Consider the following 9,059-nt stretch of genomic DNA (forward strand, 5'->3'; position numbering starts at 1 on the left):
TGTTTACTGTTTAGTATGTGCAGATGTTGAATAACCAAGCTGGACACACTATGGCTGGGTATCCTAAACTCAAACTTTACTGCAGATCTTCCAAGGAATTAATTGGCACCAACACTTTTTTATTTTGTTTTCATTTCCATTTTGAACAGTTTATTTCCTTTCAATGAAATGAAAAGAAAAAAATAAGCATGAAATAAAAAAGAAATAAAAAGGTTAAACAGCATGGAATAAGGTGAAACAAAATGAATATTTTTTCCACACACATCCCTAGTATACTTTCCTTATCAACACATAAGACAAATAATGGTAAAGTTAAATTGGATTAAAAAAAAGCATATAGTTATTTAATCCCAGCTAACATGATCTAATTTAAACGAGAAAGGTACATAAAAAAGATCACTGTCAGCAAGTCCACGCTGACTGTTTTGGAATGGAATGGAATGCTGTTATGCAGCTCAGCATTGCCCTTGACAGAGAACAGACATTTCTAGCTAAGGAACGGTCAGCTACATATTAGCTACACACTACACATCACCCAGCATCTTTGTTCTTTCTAGTTTCCGTATGCTAGCATCATGTACTGAGACACACTGTATCACCACAAAAAGCACCATCTCAGCACAAACAAGTGTAGTCAATAAGGTAATGGTGTGGATCAATGGGAAAGAATTGTGAGAGATCTTAATTAAAGAAACAACTGCTGATACAAATTATGTTTCCAATATATTGATATAACAGAGGGCACAAGGTTGAGAAGAGATGAGCACTGATCAATGCTTTTAACATATGCATTCCTTTAAATCTTTTGTTGCTTCCTCCACACTCCACCATCATTCCATCTCTTGTCTTATTCTCTTCCCCCACCTAAAAAAAAACCCAACACAATTTCTGTGTATGTGTTGGCTTTATTGTTTTGCTTTTTGTTTGTTTTTTTATTAGAACTGCTTTGAAAGCTTTTCAGATTTGCTACACAGTACTTTCTCAAGGTGAAATAAAGGTCTCTACATCTTGCCTGACTGAGCACTCATATCTTCAAAAGACGTCTGGCCCTCTGACTGTTTAAACTAGTCTGTGTGGAATATGGTATCACCATCACCTTAATACTCATGTGAGAAATATAGCAAAAACAATTAAGGAAGAGCTACATTGATGATTTCCATTTTAAAATTCCCTCATCTTCCCCTCCTTGAATTTCCTCTTTATATGATTTCTTTAGAAAAAAGAGAGCAAGAGAGAGCATACTTCAGTGGCTGCATAGTACAAACATCCAAAGTCAATAGCTGGATCCCCCAAGTGATTCAATCTGAGAGCCAGTTTAAAGAGACATCAATCTGTGATGTCAGCATATAGCTAATGGAGCTTCAAAGGATCAATATTCAAACCTGCCTTTTTTAATCTCTGAAAAACCGTACCACTGCGACACCTTCTGCTGGCTACATAAATCCTTTGATCTTGGTTAATCAGATTTAGGAACAAAACTCTGAATTTTATGACAAGTAAGCATTCCGCTGGTTTTTTTTTATGTGTATTTCTGTGATAAAATGCATGTTTTCTTTCCTGACCCGCTTCAATAATTTTTTTTTTATTAGTGGCATAATAAGTCCAATAAAATAAATACATGAATTGATCTCTAGGCTGCAGGACAGGATTATAAATTCTAGCCAAGGTAGTATGTTGCTATGTAATATTTTGTGTTTTTTTTTCCTAACAATAATAAGTCTAATAAAGTTGAAACTATCTTCAGCTGGTGCCAGAGTCAAATACACAGAAATGATAACAATGTGTCAAATATTTAATTTTGATTTTTAACTTCACTGCTCGCTCACAGCAACAGGAAAGGGAAGTAGACATACAGAAAGAATGCCCAGTCTCCAACACAAATACTAGTGAATATCACAGAAAAGAAAACATTACAAAAAATGATAGAAAAATGTCATGTTATGAAATTAAAACAATTGTGAACATATGTATAGATATGAAAGATCTTTACAGCAAACTCTGTGCAATAAAAGTATTTAATGTTTATTTAGCACCACGCACAGTATATATATATGAACAAACTTTTGCTGATTTTCACGATAGAGTAAAATCATATTTCTAAATGTCTCGTCAGAGGCCATCAGCAACTGGATATGCAATTATAGATTCCTAATGTTCAGTTTAAGTATTTGTTGCTTTCTCCCACCAGCACAAGCAAAAGGAAAACAAAACCGAACCAAATTAGCTTGTTTAACGGTTAAGGATTTGATTTCTTTTGTGATTAATTTAAAGAGCTGCATCTCATTTCTTTTCATCTTCATAGCAAAGCAGGCCATGACCCTGAGAGTCATAGAGGATTATCTTGTGTCTTTCCAGGACCGTCTTCTGTTATTAGTTTATGCTGCAAATGAGAAACTGATGTTGGAAATATGCCCAAAAATATTTATAAATATTGAAATAAACAAAGACTCAGCCCTCAGTACAACTTGACAGACGGCCTCAAGGTCAAAATGAAAAAAAGAACATCAGCAATAAGTAGTATTAGATTCATTAATGTATGGCATTGGAAACCAACATTTTTATGTATACAGATATTTTTTTAAAGGCCATGGTTTATAGATATTAACAACTACTTCTAACAGCTAAGCTTGAGATCTAACTTCATATAGGAACAAAACATCCCATAATATCTATTTACAAATACTTCACATGCCATAACAATTATAATATTAATAAGTTAAGAGGCTGAACTCTATGGACTCAGTTGGATTTTTATGCAAAAATTAAGTTGATGATTATAATACATATATTTTTTTCTGTGTATTGTTTTATGAGCTTTTAAATATTTTTATTTCTTTTTTTGTTTTTATATATTATTTATTTTATTTTGTTTGTTTTTGTAATCTTTGTCTTAGGCCTTTGGGAAGTGGTGAATAAGAAAGTAGAGCAAATAAATACATGAAATCAAAATAGATAATACAAGTTCACAAAATAAAATGTAGTTAATGGATGAAGATTTACCTTAGCATATGGTACCTAGCAGAAAAGAATTATCTAAAACATATATGGGGTACATATTCAAAAGCTATTTAGACAGATAACGGGAAAATTATCTGTCTAAATGGCTTAGCTGCATATTTAAAAAGCTTATCTGGCTGGGTATGTCGGGGGCGTTCCTGGGGCAGGAGATAGGCATTCTGGGTGGGAGCGAAGTTAGCCAGTGAACTTAACCAGCTAACTTCGTTTTATTCGGAGTTAGCCAGTTTACCCAGGTACATTCAGTGATGTGGCTGAGCTGCTGAATATCCCAGTTAAGTTAACCAGATATGTGTATCTGGCTAACTTATCTAGCTACTCAGTGGATGAATATTTTTGCCCATATAAGTTTTAAATAAATATAAATTGTGATTTAAATATTTTGAATGGTTGCATTCTTAAAAAAAAAAATAGAAAGAAGCACAATTCTACTTAGAGATATAAGACATACTATTAAGGATAAATAATTCAGCTACCTTATCTCACCATAAGTTATTTGGAACACCAATTTGATAACTAAGTTATGTTTATGTGATATTACCTTATACCATATTACTATAATAAATCATAAGGCATGAAGGTCACAACATTAGAATACAAGCACAGATCTGTAGCGTGTCTTTCTTTTTAACCCAGACTATAATGAAGTTAGAAGTTAATGAAGTGCTGTGACATACAAAGGACACAAGAAACAGGGCAGATGATTAATGCAGATGCACTATAAGAAAGACATCACAATCACTGCCTTCATTTATGCAAAGGCATGATGTATCTTTTACAACTGCAGCAACAATGATGAGAGAATGGAAAAGTGTGTGTGTATGCTCTTGAGAGTAAGACTTCTAAGAGGTTTGGAGGGTTATTAGATATTAGGATCAATTCATCTCAAGCACTAGATGTAGTGTACTTGGATTTCAGTAAAGCCTTTGACACAATTCTGCATAGGAGTCATAAATAAATTGAGTTCTCTTAGTCTGACTCTAGAGTGACTGAGTGAGTTAGAAACTGAGAGGTAGGCAACAAATGGTAGTAGTAAATGGAGTTCAGTCTGAAGAGGGGGGTGTTATCAAGGGTTTGTCTCAGGGATTAGTCCTTAAACCGGTTCTTTTCAACATTTTCATTAGCAATATTGAGGTGAGATTGTCGGGAAAGTTTGTCTTTTTTTCTGTTAATACCAAAATTTGCAATAGCATGGACAGCCAGAAAGATGTGGAAAATATGAGGCGAGATCTAGCAAAGTTTGAGGGAAGATCTAGAGTCTAGTGACTAACAAATACAGAGAAGCATATAAAGGAGAATTTTTAAAGGCTTACACATGAAGCATAAAGCCATACATGAACGTATATGTGCGTGCATGAGAAAAAATCTATGCATAAAAAAGGGATGTGTTAAGGGGCCTGTCAGGGTGGGGTTTGCACGTATGTTCATAATGAGGTATTTTAAAAGCAACATACATATGACTGTCATCCAACTTACATGTATTCATTTACTACTGTTAATTTAAATACACAAATGCAAACTTTCATTTTGATTTTTGACTTGGCATTTGGTGGCTTGGCTTCTCCTAATAAGTGGACACAGGAGCAGATTAGTGGATGGGAGGCAGTGTATCAGGAACAGACTAGGACCAATTAGGGCCAATTGGGGACTTACTGGGTAATACAGGGGTGTCACTGGGACACACAGGGTCATATGGCAGCTGAGAAAGGGTACCTGGGATAGAGTGGGCCATTCTGGGTGGTAACTGGGATATACAGGTTTATACTGAGGTTTACTAGAACAGATTGTAGGTTAACTAGGATATACATGGCTAAACAGTGGGGTGGGATTGTGTGTTACTGGGACTTAATGGTGGGTGGAAGTTAGTGGTGGAGATTCCATTTTCAATATGATTCTAATGGCCTTATAGATACTCATGTCACAAGAGCTGAGGAAGGAGAGAGGATGAAGAAGGAGGAGTATACTTAAGGGGAGTAGGATGAAAAAAAGAAAATAGATGCCTGTAGTCTAAAAACGATCCTTTATTGCAGTGGAGACACAAGGGTAGCCCGACTCTGGCCGAGTTTCGCCGTTTCAAAACGGCTGCCTCAGGGGCTAAAAACATAAATAAAAACTTTAAGAATAAGAATAAAAATACTAAAAGTGACATCATCATTAATTATATAGTTAATTAAAATCAATCAACCACATTTGGTGAATCAACAGTTTGAAAATTAGATAAAAAAGCGTACGCTTTAAGGTAAATTGACATCCCTGATATCTTCCTTGCTCTACTTAACCTTTCTTAGTATGTTTAATAGCAATGTTTCGTTCCAAAACTTTATTAAACACTCTTTTGTGAGCTTTTAGAATCGCGGCGTTTGAGCTCTGATCGCCATATCAGTAGTCCTCCTGCCGTTTGTATTCAGCACAACCTGATATAGACCGTCTCTCAGACTATCTCAAGGAATTAGTCATAATATTTTTTATTAGTTAAGTCACCTTTGTGCATACATATATATTTTTCATCGGAGAGTAGTCTTGAAAAATAGTTGTAAAGATACATATCTTTATTAATTATAGTGGTTTAGCTTGATATTGGCAGCTTGTTTTAATATGGCTTTAAACACATTTTCAGTACCGCGTTGTTTTGAAGGCTTCATAGTGTATTTGTAACAATATGTAACGAACCAGATATGCTTGCAGTGTGGTTTTTCATAGTGAAATATTTTTAGCACCGCGGTGTTTTGAAGGCTACATAATGAATTAGTCACAACATGCATTAAACCAGATAAGCCTTCACTGGGTTTCTGTCACCTTCAAAAATAGATAAAGAAATATTTTGTATACATAATAGAGCAATGATTAATCCATAGATATATTTTTTGGTATGTATTCTTAATCATTACAGTCAATACCGACTGCAAATTCATCACTTTTACGTATAAATCCCCTTACATGCACATTGGTCAGCAATTTAAATTGACACGTTCATATTTATTTATTTTTTAAATTTTAAAGACTACGGCACAAATTTTTAAGCCCTTGTATTTGGTACGTTTCAGTATTGCTCGCCAGGATAACATCTTTGCCTTGTGGAGTTATTTAAACAAAGGGATATAATGGTTCTATTTTTTGATCAGACTTCATCATTAAAGCACTCATGCTATATAAGTTTCTATGTCATAGTGAAGTAGCATTTTTGCACGTTTTTCCATAGGTATATCTTGTACACATGGTTCACTTCGTTGCATTCACACGTTTATGAAGAGTTTACCTCTCAAGTTTGGATTGTTCACAATAAGTGTTTTCAGTCATACTCATATAAATTAGTATTTTCATCATTCACTATTTTTAGATTTCACATACACACATATCACATATTCCCACATAGTACATAGATTCTTATAACACACACACAGTCATTTTTATATTTATTTTTTCATTTTTTCATTCCTTATTTTTCTTTAACGGTTTTATGCTCAATATTTTACATATATACATTAGTAACATACATACATTATATTTTAAATGTTTTTTATTACAGAACAGATTAATCAGATAAGGAACACAACAGAAAGTGATATATTGAAATATATTAATAGAGATACATTGATATGTACAGTTATTGTTCATATTATTTAGATCTATGTTCAATCATAATGCATAATACTTCATGTTATATTGCCATCTATTTCTGCATCATTACAGACGGAGCAGTATAAGAGATCATACAACTCTCTATATGATCACCCTACATTCTTAGTTTATACATAACTAATGAATTCAAGAAGATTGTTGTAAGATAATGTTGATATTTTTACCAATATTCTGGATTTGGTTTTTATGGAGTTTATTCAACCGTGAGGCTTCGTATAAATTCACTTGGTATGTTATAAACTTATTAGGTTTTTTTAAAAAAACAAACCTATCTTTTTAGTGTACTTACCCTCTATATATCACCATGAATTTTTTATCTAATTTTCAATCTGTTGATTCACCAAATGTGGTTGATTGATTTTAATTAACTATATAATTATTGATGATGTCACTTAGTATTTTTATTTTTATTCTTAAAGTTTTTATTTATGTTTTTAGCCCCTGAGGCAGCCGTTTTGAAACGGCAAAACTCGGCCAGAGTCGGGCTACCCTTGTGTCTCCACTGCAATAAAGGATCGTTTTTAGACTACAGGCATCTATTTTCTTTTTTTCATCCTGACGGCTATTATAGATCGCCTTCCTTTGTGTTTTCGGGGTACTTAAGGGGAGTACAGAGGACTTGCCCACAGTTTTTGGAACTCTCAGAGGAGAAAATCTTGCATAGATTCAGATTGAAAGAGGAAACCATACTATACCTATTCTAGCATTAGAACAAGACCTGAAACGTACCACCCAAAGGGGCCATGCCTTGCCAGTACACAACAAGGTAACTAGAAGGGGTGGGAGGAAGTAAAAATGTTGTTTCTTTTTTGTTTCATTTTTTTTGGGGGGGGGGGGGTTGGATTTCCCTACAAATGTTGTTTTGTTTAATGTTTATTTCATTTCTTTAGTAAAAAAAAAAAAAAAAAAAAAATTACCCCCAACAAAAAAATGGGAAAAAAAAGAACAGGGTCTCCTGAGGCTTCCTGAACCCACTACAATTCCTTCCCATCCCCCCCCCCCAAAAAAATTCCAAGGCCGGGATCCTCCCGAGCCATCACTAACCAGGTTCAGGGGAGGGGGGATCTCAGACAAGGCCAAGGCCCAGGTCATAGCCTTGGTCTTGCATGGGCCTAGGATGCACAAGGTTACCATGTCCTTAGCCTAGGCCATATACAAGGCCCAGGCTTGGAAGCCTGGTCCTGAAACCTAGGTCAGGGACCAGGTCCAGGCCCAGGCCCTTCGCTGGAACCCAGCCCGGAGGCTCGATTCCAACATCTAGGCCTAGCCTGACATATATAAGAACATAAGAACATAAGAACATGCCATACTGGGTCAGACCAAGGGTCCATCAAGCCCAGCATCCTGTCTCCAACAGTGGCCAATCCAGGCCATAAGAACTTGGCAAGTACCCAAAAACTAAGTCTATACCATGTTACTGTTGCTAATGGCAGTGGCTATTCTCTAAGTGAACTTAATAACAAGTAATGGACTTCTCCTCCAAGAACTTATCCAATCCTTTTTTAAACACAGCTATACTAACTGCACTAACCACATCCTCTGGCAATAAATTTGAGTTTAATTGTGCGTTGAGTAAAAAAGAACTTCCTCCGATTAGTTTTAAATGTGGCACATGCTAACTTCATGGAGTGCCCCCTAGTCTTTCTATTATCCGAAAGAGTAAATAGCCGATTCACATCTACCCGTACTAGACCTCTAATGATTTTAAACACCTCTATCATAACACCCCCTCAGCCGTCTCTTCTCCAAGCTGAAAAGTCCTAACCTCTTTAGTCTTTCCTCATAGGGGAGCTGTTCCATTCCCCTTATCATTTTGGTAGCCCTTCTCTGTACCTTCTCTATCACAATTATATCTTTTTTGAGATGCGGCGACCAGAATTGTACACAGTATTCAAGGTGCGGTCTCACCATGGAGCGATACAGAGGCATTATGATATTTTCCGTTTTATTCACCATTCCCTTTCTAATAATTTCAGACATTCTGTTTGCTTTTTTGACTGCTGCAGCACACTGAACTGACGATTTCAATGTGTTATCCACTATGACGCCTAGATCTCTTTCTTGGGTTGTAGTACCTAATATGGAACCCAACATTGTATAACTATAGCATGGGTTATTTTTCCCTATATGCATCACCTTGCACTTATCCACATTAAATTTCATCTGCCATTTGGATGCCCAATTTTCCAGTCTCACAAGGTCTTCCTGCAAATTATCACAATCTGCTTGTGATTTAACTACTCTGAACAATTTTGTGTCATCTGCAAATTTGATTATCTCACTCTTCGTATTTCTTTAAAGATCATTTATAAATATATTGAAAAGTAAGGGTCCCAATACAGATCCCTGAGGCACTCCACTGTCCACTCTCTTCCACTGAGAAAATTGTCCATTTAAACTTACTC

The sequence above is a fragment of the Rhinatrema bivittatum genome, chromosome 2 (assembly GCF_901001135.1).
Source record: "Rhinatrema bivittatum chromosome 2, aRhiBiv1.1, whole genome shotgun sequence".
In the NCBI taxonomy this organism is placed as follows: domain Eukaryota; kingdom Metazoa; phylum Chordata; class Amphibia; order Gymnophiona; family Rhinatrematidae; genus Rhinatrema; species Rhinatrema bivittatum.